This window comes from Chlorocebus sabaeus, chromosome 13, assembly GCF_047675955.1.
Source record: "Chlorocebus sabaeus isolate Y175 chromosome 13, mChlSab1.0.hap1, whole genome shotgun sequence".
NCBI classification, from domain to species: domain Eukaryota; kingdom Metazoa; phylum Chordata; class Mammalia; order Primates; family Cercopithecidae; genus Chlorocebus; species Chlorocebus sabaeus.
In genome coordinates this window covers 17,095,027-17,111,942 of record NC_132916.1, presented here as the reverse complement: position 1 = coordinate 17,111,942, position 16,916 = coordinate 17,095,027, and positions in this window count along the sequence as shown.

The window sequence follows — 16,916 nt, the reverse complement described above, 5'->3', positions numbered from 1 at the left end:
CATAAAGATGAAAGCCAAGTTTCTTTTCATTACCAATACCCCCCTGTTGAGTATTTGGAAACTTATATTTCCATCAACGCATTTGATCTTTTCATATTAAATTACTTTGAATGAGCTAGATGAAAAATGAGTTATATTAAAATTAATGGCTTTCCTCACCTTTCAAATGTGAACGGCAATAATTTCTTCTAGTTTTATTTTCTGTTTTACCATGCGAAAAGATTCTTTGGAACATATTGTAAATAGAAAAAATGCATATTATTGAATAGGTATTTGCATGCCCCATGGCACTGGGAAGTCTCCCTGGAAATCTGTATCCCCTCAGTTCTGGCTATAAGGAACTGCTCCATCTCAGTGTCTATACCTAGCAGGGCAGATGGCCCTCAGCAAATGTTTGTTACATTAAAACTTGAGATATAAGAATTAGATGTTAAAGTTTTTCATTGTCTTCAAACTGTAAAATTTCACAAAGTGACTACACAATACTACGTATTAAATTCCAGCCTCTACCTAGCAGGGGTTGGTTGCCTAAAATTGTCAGTTGGTCAAGACAACACTGTTGAGGGCCATCCTACCATATGTTCTGGCCAATTTATATTGACTTTTCTTTAAATATTTTTTCAGGGATTATTATAGTTGGTTTGATTATGTTCCTGTGTTGACATAAAGTAATAATTAGTCTAAATTAACATAATGTATAGAAATATTATATTACTTTTGGAGATAAAACCTATGAGATAGACACAAGTTCCATCTCTACCAAAAAATACACAAAAAGTTTGATATTATTCCTTTCAAACTCATGTTATAAACTGACAGTAAAGGCAGATTGGCTGACTTGCCTCCTACAGCATTTAAAATAAACCTGTTACAGACTACTACATATTCTATTCAATTGACTCAGAAAGAAGAATGTGATGGTAGAGAAAGATTCAGTTATTCTCTTATTCAACTCAATTTACAACCGTATATTTCAAGGAGATACAATTTATTACATTTATTACTAGATAAATTCAGTGGTGATTAATGGGTTTATATAAATGGCAGAATATTCATTTTTACTATGGTTACAATTTGGTATTCTAGACGGATGAAAACTCATTTAGATAGGAGTTTAAATTTATGTAATGCCCCAAAAAGCATTCCAAATGCAATCATAATATGTTATTATTCTATTAGTAAGAATTCATTTGCAGATGATAGAAAACATTCTAGCTATTTTAAGCATGAAGTGATGTTTATCAAAGTTTTAGAAGAATCATAGCGGCAGGTTTTAGGATGAATTTCAATAAAGGGTTTCCAGAACAACCCTGGGAGTCGGGCTGCTCAGAGAATAACATAATCGGAGAGCTTGGTCATTAAGAAACTGCTGTCACATTTGTTGGCTTTGGGTTAAAACATTCTAAATGAGATTTCAGAGTAAATTTGTAGCAGCCGGAACAATTGCCATCTACTTGATTAAGAAAACTGTTTTCTAACACATTATGGTCTCCCTCCTACTTCAAGGGCCAAGGAAGGGCATAGTATCAACAGAATGCTAAATACATATAAATCCTTTTTGTAAGTTTTTTTTTTTTTTTTTTTTTTTTTTGAGACATGAGGTGTTAGTTTCACAGTCTCCAATACACAGAAAGGCAACCTGGAAAGATGTTGGAATACATGTATAGTGAATCAATCTAATGCATACACCACACTGAACTTTAAATTCATGTTATTAATAACGAACACATAAAACCATTCCAAAGTGATCATAAAATATCTAATTTGATTAGAAAAACACAAACACATGATTTTATCTTTAATTAGGTAGGATTTTTGTTTGTATTATAACTGCCTTATTAGAATAAACAATTCTAATACTTTTTAAACAAATGATGTCAATATCTGTTGTATGAGCTGTATCATTATTAATTTCACATTATCACTAGTAAGATATCACATAGATACTGACAAAACTGTGGGCGAATTTTCCTACAATAATTTTATATTTTTCCCAGATAGACATCAATTTCTTTAAGTGACAGTTAGCTGTTTCATATGAGTCAATACAAATGGGAATCTTTAATATTTATTATTATTATTTTTATTGCAATTAAACTTTGATGATTTGGCAACAAGTTACAAGGTGACATTTCTTGGCAAGAGCTCAAATAGTAAAAAAGTCATTATACTGTCATAATTTCTGAAGAAATTTCATTTTGAAACAAACAATCTATCAGGATGTAAATATTATGAGAACTTTCTCAATGCAAAAAATCCATTTGTATAGTAACCGAGGAAACCGTGAATGATCAGATGATATAGACTGTTGGATCTAAATCCCAAATTACCTATTAGAGTTTCTGTGATGAAAATAAAAAGTCAACATGTCTATAATTTTGAATAGTTCTTAGCAGGTTAGGAGAATATATTATTTTTGTCTGATATTTTGTAAGTCACAGATTTCTAAATATTCAGGTACGATAACAAAACAGCTATTGCGTATATTCTTACATGGCCAAAATACAGGCTCAGATAAAAATATTTACAACTTACTGAAATGAACAGATTTCCAAGATTTTCAATATTTGCATTGCTAGTATAGCTAGTTTAACAGCACCAGGTGTAAGTAGTTCTCAGAGGTTTTGTATGACATCAAGGAAAATGCCAAGTCAACAGTATGATAAGGTTAACCAATATGCTAAAACAACCAACTGAACTAACATAAGTAAAGTATTCAAGTTAAAAGATATAGTGCATCTTGTTTATAATATGTTATTCAGTCAACTGTTGGAGAATGAATTCAGTTGTAAGTTCAGAGTACAATATTTTGGAAATGATATTAATAAACTGTAGTTTAGACTGAGGAAATTAAATAGATGGTAAACGGTCTTCAAACCGTATCATATGCGTACTGATTAAGCAAAAAAGAACAGATAAAATTCCAATGTAATAGGTGCGTTAGTTTGTTTGGACTGTTATAACAAAAATACCATAGACTGGGTGGTTTAAAAGTCACAGAAATTTATTCTTCACAGTTTTGGAGGCTGGGAATTCTAAGATCAAGGCACTGGTAGATTTGGCACCTGGCGAAGGCCCCTTCCCTAGTTCATAAACAGTGTCTTCTTGCTGTGTTCTCACATGGTGGAAGGAGCAAACAAGCTCTCTGGAGCCTCTTTTATAAGGTCACTAATAATATTCATGAGGATACAGCCCTCATGACCTAATTACTCCCCAAAAGGCCCTGCCTCCTGATACCATCACTGTGGGGGTTAGGATTTTAACATAGGAATTTTGGAAAAACACAAACAATCACATCATAGCCATAGGCCAGGATTAAAATTTTTTAAAAAAACTTAAATATTCAATCAATATTAAGAGTGCCTTCTCAAAATTAGGACGTCCCTGACAATGGGAACTTTTAAAGTAATGAATTGCTAATCTTCACTAATATGCAAAAACCTTCAGAGTTATTAGATAAAGATAAGTTTTAAACAGCTACCCAAGATTGTGAGATTTCAGCTTCGATTGCCTGTGTAAAGATCTGTTTGCTCAGCATGAGACAGATAAAGCAGCTATCTTTTCAGCTGTCAAAAGTCTGCGCCAGGCAGGTTACCAGAGAGATTTACCTCCAGTCAGAAATTAAAATAACATCTTTTCCTTTCCATCATTGTAACACTTTTATTGTCCTGGTCTTGATAATTATCCTATGGTGATGTTAACACCAGGGGAAGTTGCCAGAAGGATACATGGGAACACTCTGTACTACTTTTGTGACTCTGCTGTAAGCCTTAAATTATTTCAAAATAAAAGTAAAAAAAAAAAAAGTCTCCCTAATTAAACAGATTTAATAGGAAACCAGGGAAGTAATTTGTAATTTACACAGTTAATTGGATTCCTAATGTGTAAATTACTATTTTGTTCTTTACATTTATTTTACTGATAACCAGAGAGATATACGTCTTCATTTTAATCTGCGTATCTATGTGTATATAACATCTGCACAGATTATTACTAGAGTTTACTATTTTCTTCATTATTTTATAAATATAACCATACATAAACTGGAAGCCAACTGTACATTGAAATAAATAGCAAATTAGACGTCAATTTTCAGGACATATTCTATTCTTGACAGAATTTCCTAATAACATGCAACATTTGTTGACGTACTCTTCTCTGATCTTCACTAGGGCAGCCGGGTGGGTAGAAATGAGAGAAAATTTTTCATTCTTTGGTGTTGGTAGCAAGAAATGCAGGAGTTGAGGAAGCAAGCTCCTCAACTGCGCTGACCTCATTCCCGTTGTCGTAGTTTGGGTTCCCCAAGAAAACACCAAGACTCAGATTTGCACTTAGGGAGAGATATATTGGAGAGCATTTTGGGAAATAAAACCTGTGGGAGGTGAAGAACACAGGAATGGGCAAAGGTAGAGGTGATATAGTTGTAGCAGAGGCTCTGGGGCTGGGATGGCTCTTTGAAATTGAGCTGAACTGGGGCTTGCCAGTACGCCACATTGATTAGTCATTGTATATGCACACACCCAGGAGAAGGGCCAGGGTCTTGGATCTATTTAACTGAATGCCCCATGGGAGAGACTGGGCTGACAGCCATCAGTGCCAACCCTCCTAGCAGCTGGGAGAATGTGTCAGTACTGAAAGGGAGCTCTTAGTAGCACACTGCAGTTCATACTACATAAGCTCATACTGCAGTTCATCTCTTGGACTGCTTGGCTTAAATTGTTGCATATAGGCCAGGCGTGTTGGCTCACACCTGTAATCCCAGCACTTTGGGAGGCTGAGGTGGGTGGATCATCTGAGGTTAGAAGTTCGAGACCAGCCTGGCCAACATGGTGAAACCCTGTCTCTACTAAAAATACAAAAATTAGCTTGGCATGGTGGTGCGTGCCTGTAGTCTCAGTTACTCGGGAGGCTGAGGGAGGAGATCACTTGAACTTGGGAGGCAGGCAGAGGTTGCAGTGAGCCGAGATCACGCCACTGCACTCCAGCCTGGGCGACAAAGTGAGACTTCATCTCAAAAATAAAAACTAAAAACAGGCAAACAAAAATTGCTTCATATAAGTTCTGCACAGCTCCTCATGGATTCTGATTGGTCTCTTTTCATGGAAAAATGTGCAAAACAGAGGTTAGTGTAACAAACTACAACCCCATCACACCAGCCCTTATCCAGGCTGCAAATGAATACTCATCATCTTTCTCCTCTATATCAATCGTAGATTCCTCTCATTCTCAGCTAGCCCCTGAGTCTAGGTGATTTACCTGCTAGGGTGGCCCCAGTACCCTCTCTTTGAAATCTATGATCTTGTCCCAATGCCCTTCTCAGGACACGGATGCTACACCTGTGCTTTTTACCATCAAAACTTGACAGGTGAGGATCAGAATCTTGTGAATGAATCCTTAGGCTGTGAAATGTATTCTTCCCAGCCCCCTTAAGCAATAGCAGAAATAAAAGCTCTTTCTGATAATCAGAGAAAATTACTCCTACCAATGTGATTAGTTCTTTTCTTACCTACGGCTCTCTTGGAAAAACTACCTAAGGAACCCAATGGCAGCCATGACTTAAAGTTTATTGGGCACCTGCTGTGTCTCTTGGTGGAAAAGTCACCTTTCTGGGAACTAGAATGTCTAGACATTCGGAACGGAGAGATTTGGGAGAGGAAGCACAAATTCCTCAAGTGGGTCACTGTCAAGTGATGGTAGATGCGGGCGTGCCTACTGCCACTCTTGGGCTTCAGGGCATAAGAAAATAGTTATTGATTTAGGGTATGTTTTTCATTCTAAGGATGGCACAACATGATTTCAAGGTGTCATCTCTAAGCTGGCACCTCAGCTGCACCCCCAGAAGGCTATTTCACTGCTCTGTCACAGTGGAGCTCCTGGAGCTGCAATATGTGATATGGCTGGTGGTTCTCATGGCCATGCATCCATCGGTGTGTGCATCCCAGCATGGCCTTTGCTGTAATGTGGGAGTGCCGTGGGCTGATGTGATGTTATGCCTCATCCTGTGCTGCTGAATCAAGTATTGAATAAGGCCTTGAATAGTAATGTGGACTTGGTCACTAAAGGCAGGACAGGCAAATGAAAATCCAGGATATATGCTGATTCCAGTCAAGATGAATTGTTGCAATTTCGAATGTGATAAACTTGATACCAAGTTACATTCATAACTCAAAGAGAGTCACCAGATTTGTTCTGCGTTTTCTTGGTGTAAAGTGTACAATTCAATAAATAGCCCTTTATTTTGGAAGAGATGTCTCAGTGTGCCCCATAAAACGCAACTAACTTGTTCCTTAGCTCTTTATTGGCTTGATCTCACACCACCTGAAAGTGCACATTTCTTGCCAAAGCCTTTAGTCTACTTCCCATTTCTTGCTCATCTGATATCATTATCATGACGCTCTCAATAGGGGAGACTAGAAGAAGGTATGATGCTCCAGATGCCTTCTGACTATAGTGTGGCAGATGATGAGAGAGTTACTGTAACCCTAGGGCAAAATGACAAATCTACTGCTATCCTGTCCATGTGAATATGAACGGACAGCTATCTCCTCTGGGCATCCATGTAGCAGTGGGGGCAAGTAGAGGGGGCAAAATAACTTGAATCTGCTTGTATAAATCTATTGATGGAAGCAGCTAATAAGGTACGAGGAAAAATGACAAATATATGAGTATTATATGCTTATGTTTATGTGTGTGCTAATGTGTGTATATGAAATACATACACACATTTATGTGTTTAGTAAATACATATGAACATACACACATATGTACATATATGTGCATTTCTCTGTGTATTTATGACCAATTGTGTTATTCCACTGGAGACTGGAGACTGGGTGATTTAGAAGGAAAATAGGGTTATTTGGCTCATGATCCTGCAGGTTGTCAATGAAGCATAGTGCCAGCATCTGCTTTTGGGTGGGGGGACTCCGAAAGCTTACAGTCATGGCAGGAGGCAAAGGGGAAACCAGCGTGGCACATGACAAAAGAGGGAGGAAGAGAGAGAAGAAGAGGAGCGAGATTCCCTTAAACAACTAGCTCTCCTGTGAATTCATTACCATGGGAAGGGAACCAAGTCATTCATCAGGGATTTGCTTCCGTGACCCAAACACCGCCTAGTATGTCCCACCTCCAACCCTGGGGATCACATTTTAACATGAAATTTGCAGGCAACAAACATCCAAACTATATTAATGTTGTCTTCAAACAAACCACTGTTGTCTTCTAATAGAAGTGGCTATAAAATATTTGCTCGAATACACATCAGTTGGAGTGTTTACTCAAAATGATGATTCTAAAGTCCCACCTTCACTTCCACAACATGCAGTAGGCTTTTGTTGTAACTTTGGAATTTTAATTTTAATTCAGCAGTAAAAATAATTATTCTGATTCCCAGGAAACTCACTTTGGAAACTATTTTACTTGAGAAGAGTTACTAAAATTTCCATCCGTCAAACATTTCCTCATTTGACTACACTATTGAAGTGTGACTAACGCTAGTTCATGTTAAATAAACCATAAAAAATAGAGTAATTAAAAAGAATCTATATAAATAAAAATAGTTTAAGGCAAGTCTTTTTTCAAGAGCAAAACCTAAAGTGTGAGAACATTGAATAATCACCTTGCTTAATTTCACATCATAACTTTTACAATGTCCGGGGTACATCTTCATCATACTCAACTTCAATCCAGTGAAAGAAGAATATATGACCAGTTCTCCAGAGAGCACACAATCATTGCAGGAAAACCTTATGAATAATTAGATGTTAGAATTGGCAAGAGATATTTTAAAGCAGCTATTATAACTGTGCTCAATAACACTAAAAATGTGCCTAATATATGAAAACATAAGAAATCAAAGCAAATAAATAGAAACTATAAAAAGAAACTTAATGGAAATTTAGAACTAAAAAAATACAATATGAAAGATTAAAAATTTCTTGGGGTAGGTATAAAAGCAGATTGGAGATGAGAGAGAAAAATGTCAGTGTGCTAGAAGATAGTTCAATAAAAATTATCTGATGTTTTATTAGTAAAATAAAGAGAGGGAGAATATGATTAAAAAATAAATGGTACCTCAGGGATCTCTGGGATAATATTCAAAGGTAACATGCCTGTAATTAGAGTCCAGGAGGAGAGCAGAGAGAAAATGGGACAGAAAAATTTTGAAATACACTATGGTGTACAAAGTCTCATAAATTTAGTCATAAGTTTAAGAGACTGAAGTTCAGACAATTCCAAGAAGGATGACTATGAAGAAATCCACATCAAACCCATCATAGTAAAACTACTAACACCACAGTTAAAAGAAAAATCTTTAAATACCCATAGAAAAATGATACATTACATAGAGAGGAGTACAGACTTTTTATAAAATTCTAGAACTGAGCAACACAACAGCTGTAATAAAAAATTAATGAAAAATGAGTGACGTACAGAAGAATGGTCATGAACTTGAAGATGGAACTATGCAAATTATCCCATCTGAAGAAGACAGAGAAAAGTAAATTACAGTAAAGTAATAGCACTTCAGTGATTCTGAGACAATACCAAGTAGACAAAATATAAATGTAGTTCTAGGGGAAAATGAACAGAGAAAATATTTCAAGTAACAATGTCCAGATTTCTCCAACTTGGTGAAAGGCATCTATTTACAGATAAGACACAAGAAGCTCAGGATGTCTCAACCAAGTTAAATACCAAAAAGCTGAACATACCTAAGTACATACACAAACTGCTCCAGCCCGAATTCAAAGTGCAAATTTTGAAAGCCAGAGAAAAGGGGGACAATGAGAAAGGGAGAAAGAACAATAGAAATTATGTCTGACTTCTCATCGGAAGCAAGGCTGGAAGTAATGGAATGACATCCAGGGGCCAGAGTAAAGAAAGCAAAATACGCATACTACAACAACAACAATAACAACAAAAACACTTAACCCAAACTTTTAATCCAGCAAAAATATTCTTCAAAAATAAAGATATTTTATGTTTTTTTTAAGCTAAGAGAATTTGCCACCAGCACACCTAAACTGTAAGATAGAAGTTCTAATACTTCTGTTTGAAATACAAGTAGAAGGTAAATCTAAAAAGCTAGCTGTTTCTTATTTTTTAAAGACAACTTAAAAAAAAATTAATGTCTACTTAAGGTAAAACGATATCTCTTCATTATGGGATTTAAAATCTATGTGAAATTAGTGACACTACAAGTCTAAAGAACAAGGGCATATTAAATGGAACTATATTGAAAGGTTTTTACATTTGTAAAGTGTGAATTGGTAGAATATAAATTGAATGTCAATTGCGATGAGTTAAGAGATATACTGTATTTCCTAGAACAACCAGTAAAATTCATAAAAAAGATATAAAGGAAATGACTGCATAAATTTTTATATAACTAAGAAGCATGTGGAAGAAATAAAACAGAATGCTAAAAGATACTATATTAATTCCAAAGAAGGCAGAATAATCAGAAGGGAGAAACATAGAAGAGGGTAAAAAATGGAAAAATAATGGTAAAATGGTAAACTTAAACCCAATCACAAGGATTCCAATGATAAAGACACAGGTAAATGGAAAAGTAATAGTGTGCTAATGTTACAGCACAACAAAGCTGATGGGACTCTATTAATATCAGACAAAGTAGACTTTAGGACATGTAGGATAACCATCATAAGAGCTATGCTTTGTAAATATAAAAGCATGATTCATCAGGAAGACGTGACCATTTTAAATGTTCACCTAATAGTAGGGCTTCAGAATGTAAGAAAAAAATGTTAAGAGGAATTGACCCACAATTACAGTTGGAAATTAGAATGCATCTTTCCTAGTAGCTGAGCAAAATTTATGAATAACACTATCTAGTAATCTGACCTAGTTGATATTTCTAGAGCCCTATGATCAGCAACTTCAGATTCGTATTTGTTTCACATGCACAGGGAATATTATCAAGTAGACCATATACTAGACCATCAAAAGTTTCCATACCTTTCCAAAGAATGAAAGATTACAGGGTGTGTTTTTGACAATAGAATTAAATTAGAAATCAATAATAAAATACACCTAGAAACTTACAAATATTAGACACTACACAATACTTCTAAATAACCCATGAATTATAGGAGAACTCACAAGGAAATGAGGAGATATTCTTAGCTGAATAAAAATGGAAACATGGCGTTTCAAAATTTCTGTGATGCAGCAAAAGCAGTGAGTTAGGGAAATTAATACTTTAAATGCCTACATAAAAACAGAAGAAAGGTGTTTAAATCAATAGTATGTTTCCAGCATAGAAAATTAGACAAAGGCAAATTAAACACCAAGTAAGTAGAAGGAAGGAAATAATTCAGATGAAAACATATCTGTGAGGGTTGGGGGCAACGAGGGGAGGGAGAGCATTAGGACAAATAGCTAACGCATGCGCAGCTTAAAACCTAGTCAATGGGTTGATAGGCGCAGCAAGCCACCATGTCACACATATAGCTATGTAACAACCCCACACGTTCTGCACTTGTATCCTGGAACTTAAAGTAAAACTTAAAAAGAAGGAAAAAAAATATATATTTGAAATAAAAAGAGACAAACAGTATAGTAAATTAAAGATGCTGAACGGTATTTCTCTGAAACAATTAATACAACTGGCAACCTCCTGGCAAAACTAATTGACCAAACTCAAAGGCTATCAGGGTTCCCTTTGCAGATCCCATCAAGAGTAATGATCCTATGTTTATTAAATGCCTCCAATTGATAAAATGCATTTTACAAGTGGATTTTTTCTTATTCAATTCATAAAGTAACTGAGTTATTTCTAATTTCTAATTTCAGTTCCTATAAAATTAATCTTTCATATTCTTGCTGTTAGAAAACATTTTCTTCTATTTAAAAGATATTTTAGTCTGCCTTTTCTTCATTATCACTTTTATGATTCAACTTATTTCTTTTCACTACTTGTAAACTATTCATATGTTTACTAAACTTTGTATGCTTCACAGAATAAATAATGTTAATATTTCCAAATGCAGTGGATTTCTAGTACTTGACAGGTAAGCCTTTGCAAAGTTAATATATTGTATTTGAAATATCCATCGGGAGGCAGAACTTGCAGTGAGCGGAGATTGCACCACTACACTCCAGCCTGGGTAACAGAGCAAGACTCAGTTTAAAAAAAAAAGAAATAAAGAAATATACAAGCTGCTGAACAAGGAAATCAGAGAACCTCTTTAGTTTATAAGCAGGATCCCCTCTGCCTTACGTCCTAACTGGATAAATGTAACCAGTTATTGAAGCATTACCACAGTTTAATAACATACAAAGAGAGTCCCTCACCTCCCCCCACAAAAAAAAAAAAGCCTTTAAAAAAAATGTTTCCACACCTGCCTGTAGTCCTAACTACTTGTGAGTTTGAGGCAGGAGGATAGCTGGAGCTCAGGTGTTCAAGGCTGCAGTGAGCTATAATTGTGCCACTGTAGTCTAGCCTGGGTGACAAAGTGAGACTCTATCTCTACTTAAAACAACAACAACAACAACAACAACAACACCACCACCACCAAATTCTGAATTCCTTTCTTTGATCAATTGTTCTGCATGATTCACAGTTTCTTTGTGTCTTTCTTTGTGTCTGTAAGGCCTTTTGAACAATTGGCACTTTTTTATTTCTAATACAAACAAAATAGCCCTAATGCCCTCAAATATGATTCCAACAGTATAAGAAGATTGCAGCCTGTCCAAATTGTCAGCCTTTTCACTTCTAATGTCGTTTTTGTTTATTAGTTCCTCATCAGCCATCAGACCTCTTTTAGAATGCTTCAAACTGTTATTACATTAATGGAGGATTTCAACTCCCTGCACAGGAAAAAGAAAATACTCATAGGTAATTACTTACCACATTAAACATGCACAGGTTTGTGTGCATGTGCACACACACATATGTACCCTAAAAATAAAGTTTGCTAAATTCAACATTTTCATGGCATTTAGGAAGAAGAGAAAGGGCAGGTCTTTGCAGTATGCTTCTAGATCTATTTTAAATATGTAATAATAGCGGGGGAATCGGTTTATTTTTAGCCTGTTTATCTTAAGAAAATATATAATCTCAGTTAATCATGTGTCGATATGATGAGTGCAGATAGGGATAAATAAAGGGATAGATGATGGGTACAGATAGGGATATTCTAGAACTATTTTAAATACAAAATAATAGTGGGGGAACTGGTTCATTTTTAGCCTGTCTACCTTAAGAAAATACATAATCTCAGTTAATCGTGTGTTGTACGATGAGTACAAATAGTGATAAATAAATAAAGGGACATACAATGGGTGCAGATAGGGGTATTCTGGATCTATTTTAAATATGTAATACATAGTGGGGGAACTGGTTTATTTTTAGCCTGTTTACCTTAAGAAAATATATCATCTCAGTGAATTATCGTTTGATACTATAGATGCAGATAGGGATATATTAAGGAATCTACGCAAACTCAAGATAATCACGCTTCATTTTTTAAAGTGCAAGTGAGAACAAGAATCATTTCTAGGATTTCATCATTCCCTGTAGCAATCAGTAAATAAACAAGCACTTATTGGGTACTAAGTACTCAGAAGTAATCAACAACGAGAAGTCCATTAAAGAGTCACACAACAGAGTGTCCTCTGCTTTAATGTGCAAGCTTCTAAGAAATAGATTCCAGAGAATTTTTGAGGTATGCTCATATATTTCTACTTCGTTTATCAAATATTATTTTGGCATGTACTATTACTCAACACTACTATAGTTTCTAATGGGAAAATGATGACTGCAAAAAATATGGTAAGAGAGGAAGAAAGATATGAGACACAGCCTGGGAGCAAACAAATCAGCATTAGGCTAATCATGTGCTGAACATTTTACAAATATCGTCTCGTTTTTGTCCTAACAAGAAAGCTGAGGTATGCTTTTACTATTTTGATCATATAGATGAAGAAATTGTCCCATTTTTATTAAGTAAAAGAGCCAAATTTTGAAATCAGCCATTTCTCATTCTACTAATTAAAAATGCCTTTTGTTTATAACTCAATTATAAATTATAATGTATAACTGTATTGTGAATTATAAGCCCAAAATGAGTTGAGAGCTTTAGAAGATACATTGTCTCTCAAGAGCGGACAGGGATTGGAAAATTTATAGCCTAATTTATCAAGCCTTGAACAATACAGAATTTACTTTTAGTAAGGTTTCCATGGATGCTTGCCTAATCTGGTGTACACCAAAGAGATGCCCAGGCTTTTTAAAAAAATCAGGCATACCCTTAACTAGCATGATTGTTTTCATTCAGGAATCCCAAGGGGTCTGTTTCAATAGCTAACTTTCCTTGAAAATTCAATTATTCCTCAGTTCATCCAATACTCAGTTGTGAAGTACTGGATTATGAAATCCACATGGTGGTAGGTGCCCTAACTGTGTTGGTTCTTCTACAGTAATCAGACTCAAAGGTATTTATATTTCTTAATTTAAAACATGTTATTAAAAATATAAAGTTACCTATTTAAATCATGGTCATTAAATAGGCTGCTCAAACATGTTAGAGAAATCAGCCATTTTTATTTTATTTTTTGACATTTAAATAATTACATTCAGCAAATTCCAGGCAGTATTGGCATGGTTGTATTCATTTTTATGTGGACTTTTTGTTTGGATTCAATGCATTGACTTTAAATGTAGCTTCTCCATGCCCAGTTCCTCACTTTCAGGAGGTGGCGTGATTTGGAATCAGAGAGACTTGAGCTAGAAATGGCAATAATATGGCGCGTCTCACCTACCACAGAGAGGTGTGTCTTTGGGCGAGCTACATGTCATCTCTGGGGTTCAGTTTCCTCTCTTGCGGAATGAACATAATGTGTTTATTTTCCAGGCCAATTTTCAGGTTAACAGAGATAACGTGTGTCACTTGAAAACATATATTCAGTATTCAATAACATGTTATTAGATAAATGGTAGACGTTATTGTCTACTCTCTTCTTAAGTCACTTTACATCAACCTATTACATTGATAGGACTAATGCTAGTTATTTTTCGTATTTTTCTTTTACCAACTTGAATAATTACAAAATTACATATGCAGAGCTAATAGCTTTGTTTCTTTCTCCATCCCTGCAAAAGACCAAAAACAAGCAACAGAACGAAAACAAAGTGTCTTAAGAAGAAATACAATTTGTATCAAGATTACTCAGAGAACAATCTATTTTTCCAGGGTTATTTATGTTACTCTGGACAATTGTTTTCCCCAAAATGCCCTTTCCGTTGTGTCTTGTGCTTTAAAGTTTGATTCTTCTGCCATGTCGTCCATGGGTAGTAGAAATATGGATCGAATATCCCCCTTTTATACCCCCAATGGTGTTAATCACTGTCTTACCATTGTTACATTATAGATAGATGTGATTGCGTATAATATCCAATTTCCTCTGTCTCATGCTGTCTTTATTAAAACATTTCCAAAATTCTTAAAATTTATATTGACATCTATGTGAATTTTGGAACTCCCTTCTACCTTGCCTAAGAGTATTGATGATGGTACTTCACCAGCCCAGAAATAACCACTCAGTTTTTGTTACTGTTTTGTACTATAAGAATATGTTCACATATATTATTTTCATATGTATTTTATAAAAAAGCACACGTGTAACTAATTATTTTCCAACTCCCACCAACCCAGTACCTCACAAAATTTCCGTAAGTGATGACAGAGTTATATTCTGCACCACTGTTGACTGAGGGCTGCTAAATGGTGTCACGGAGGAATTGGCAAGTAAAGTGACAGCGTGCATGAGTCATTATTTTTTAATTCAGACTCCAAGTCAGAAAACTTAGGTCATTCCAAAAGGACTTTAAAACACTATGCCTGCCATGGCCCAGTGTAGAGTATAATTGCTGATTTTTACAGATCGGTAACATCCAATTTAGAGACACTGAGAGCTGAAGATTCCATTGCCACACTTTTGTACAGCAGTTTTGGAGAAAGCAAAAATGCTTGTATTAACTAATGAATTAAAACTCAAAATAGCAGGAAAGCAGAAGTAGATAAGAAATATATGAGTCAGAAACCAGAAGGAAATATACCTGACTCAGATATACACCTAGAGAAAGTCTGTATTAGGTGAGAACAAGGAGGCACTGGAGACATTTTCATCTGCCCTATCACTTGAATAGTTGTGATATGTAATTATGTAAAACTCAGAAACCATTTCAAGCTTACAAATAGGAATGTTGTATGTTTTAATTCAAATATGATTCTCAGACATGTTTTATTTTCCTTTCTCCTCCCTGAGCTCATCAAACATTTTATTCTTGAGACTGTTGCCGACAAGCTAACACATTTTTGGCTTAAGTATTATTTACTATCTCCTGGGTCTTCTCTAAAGATTGAGATTCTTTGTCCCTACATATTTCAGTTGCCTTTAATAAGATATAAAATATTTCTTCATATCTAAAAATTCTCCAATTATTATTACTATTATTTGAGTTGGAGTCTTGCTCTATTGCCCAGGTTGGAGTGCAGTAGTGTGATCTCAGCTCACTACAACCTCCACTTACTGGGTTCAAGCAATTCACCTGCCTCAGGTTCCCGAGTAGCTGGGATTACAGGCACCCACCACCACGCCCGCTAATTTTTGTATTTTTGTAGAGATTTCACCATGTTTCACCATGTTGGTCAGGCTGGTCTTGAACTCCTGACCTCAGGTGATCTGCCCATCTCAACCTCCCAAAGTGCTGGAATTACAGTTGTGAGCCACTACGCCCAGCCTAATTATTATTCTTATACTGTGAAATATATGATTCTCCTAACCGACTTAGGAAGTAAGTAGATATGGGAGAAGGCATTATTTAAGAGATTTTGCAGTCTGTATAACAGGATGGTAGTGTTATTTGTAGGAGTGTGACTGAAGTGTGCAGTGCTTATTACAAATTTAAGTATGGGTTGAAGGATTAGGGAGAATTTTAGAGAGAATAAAGAGAAAATTATCAACACTTGCTAAGATCTTAAATTCTAGGATATTCTGCTCACTTTTTCTTTATAGTCACAAATGAGATGGGAGATAGTATTCATTGAGGATACAAACGAAAGAATCAAAAATATTTTGATTGTTAAAAATATAGGAGTTCTCAAGTATAACTGGATATGATTTAACATTATGATCATAATAGAGAAAGTTCTAAAAGTCTTCATTATAATTTTAAGTGAGAGGTAGAAAGAGTATAATCAAGATTATTAATATCTTGAGTCAAGATCAAATTTTCTTATGCTCTGTAATTACCTCTATTTTTATCACATGATTTGAGCTCAAAAGATAGTACCATATTCCTTTAGCCATCAGACATCTCAAAGATATAATAAATCAATGCTAAAAAACTAAAAAAAATTTTTTTTCTTATTTAGATAAAAATCTTCTGAAAATTTTCATCCAGAAAGGCTCTAGGCAGAGTATAAAGAATCTTCTGGGTTCTTGTCTCTGCTCCCTATAGGACTGTAAGAATTCCTGGGTACACAACAAAATACTAAAGTAATAGATACAATTGAGTAGGGTGGTCCCCACAATAATTAAATCACATGTAGCAGCAGCCACAAATGAATGATACAAATCATATGTCCACAGCATCATTAGCACAAAATTACATTTTAGCGTCTTCTCTAAGTGGATGAATAGCCTAAAGTTAAATCACATGACAGGCAAAGACCATGCTAGTAAAATCAGACACTAGGGGAATGAGAAAGGCTCAAGCCTTCATGCTTAAAATATTTTTATCCTAAGTCTGCTATATGTTGAATGTGTATCAGAAATACATTTTAGTTAATCTTTCCAGAAGCCTATACAATATTTAATAGTAGTCATTTATTTGACAGTCTGTTTCATTCCACTACCAGATATTTTTTCCAATAAGAAATGCAACC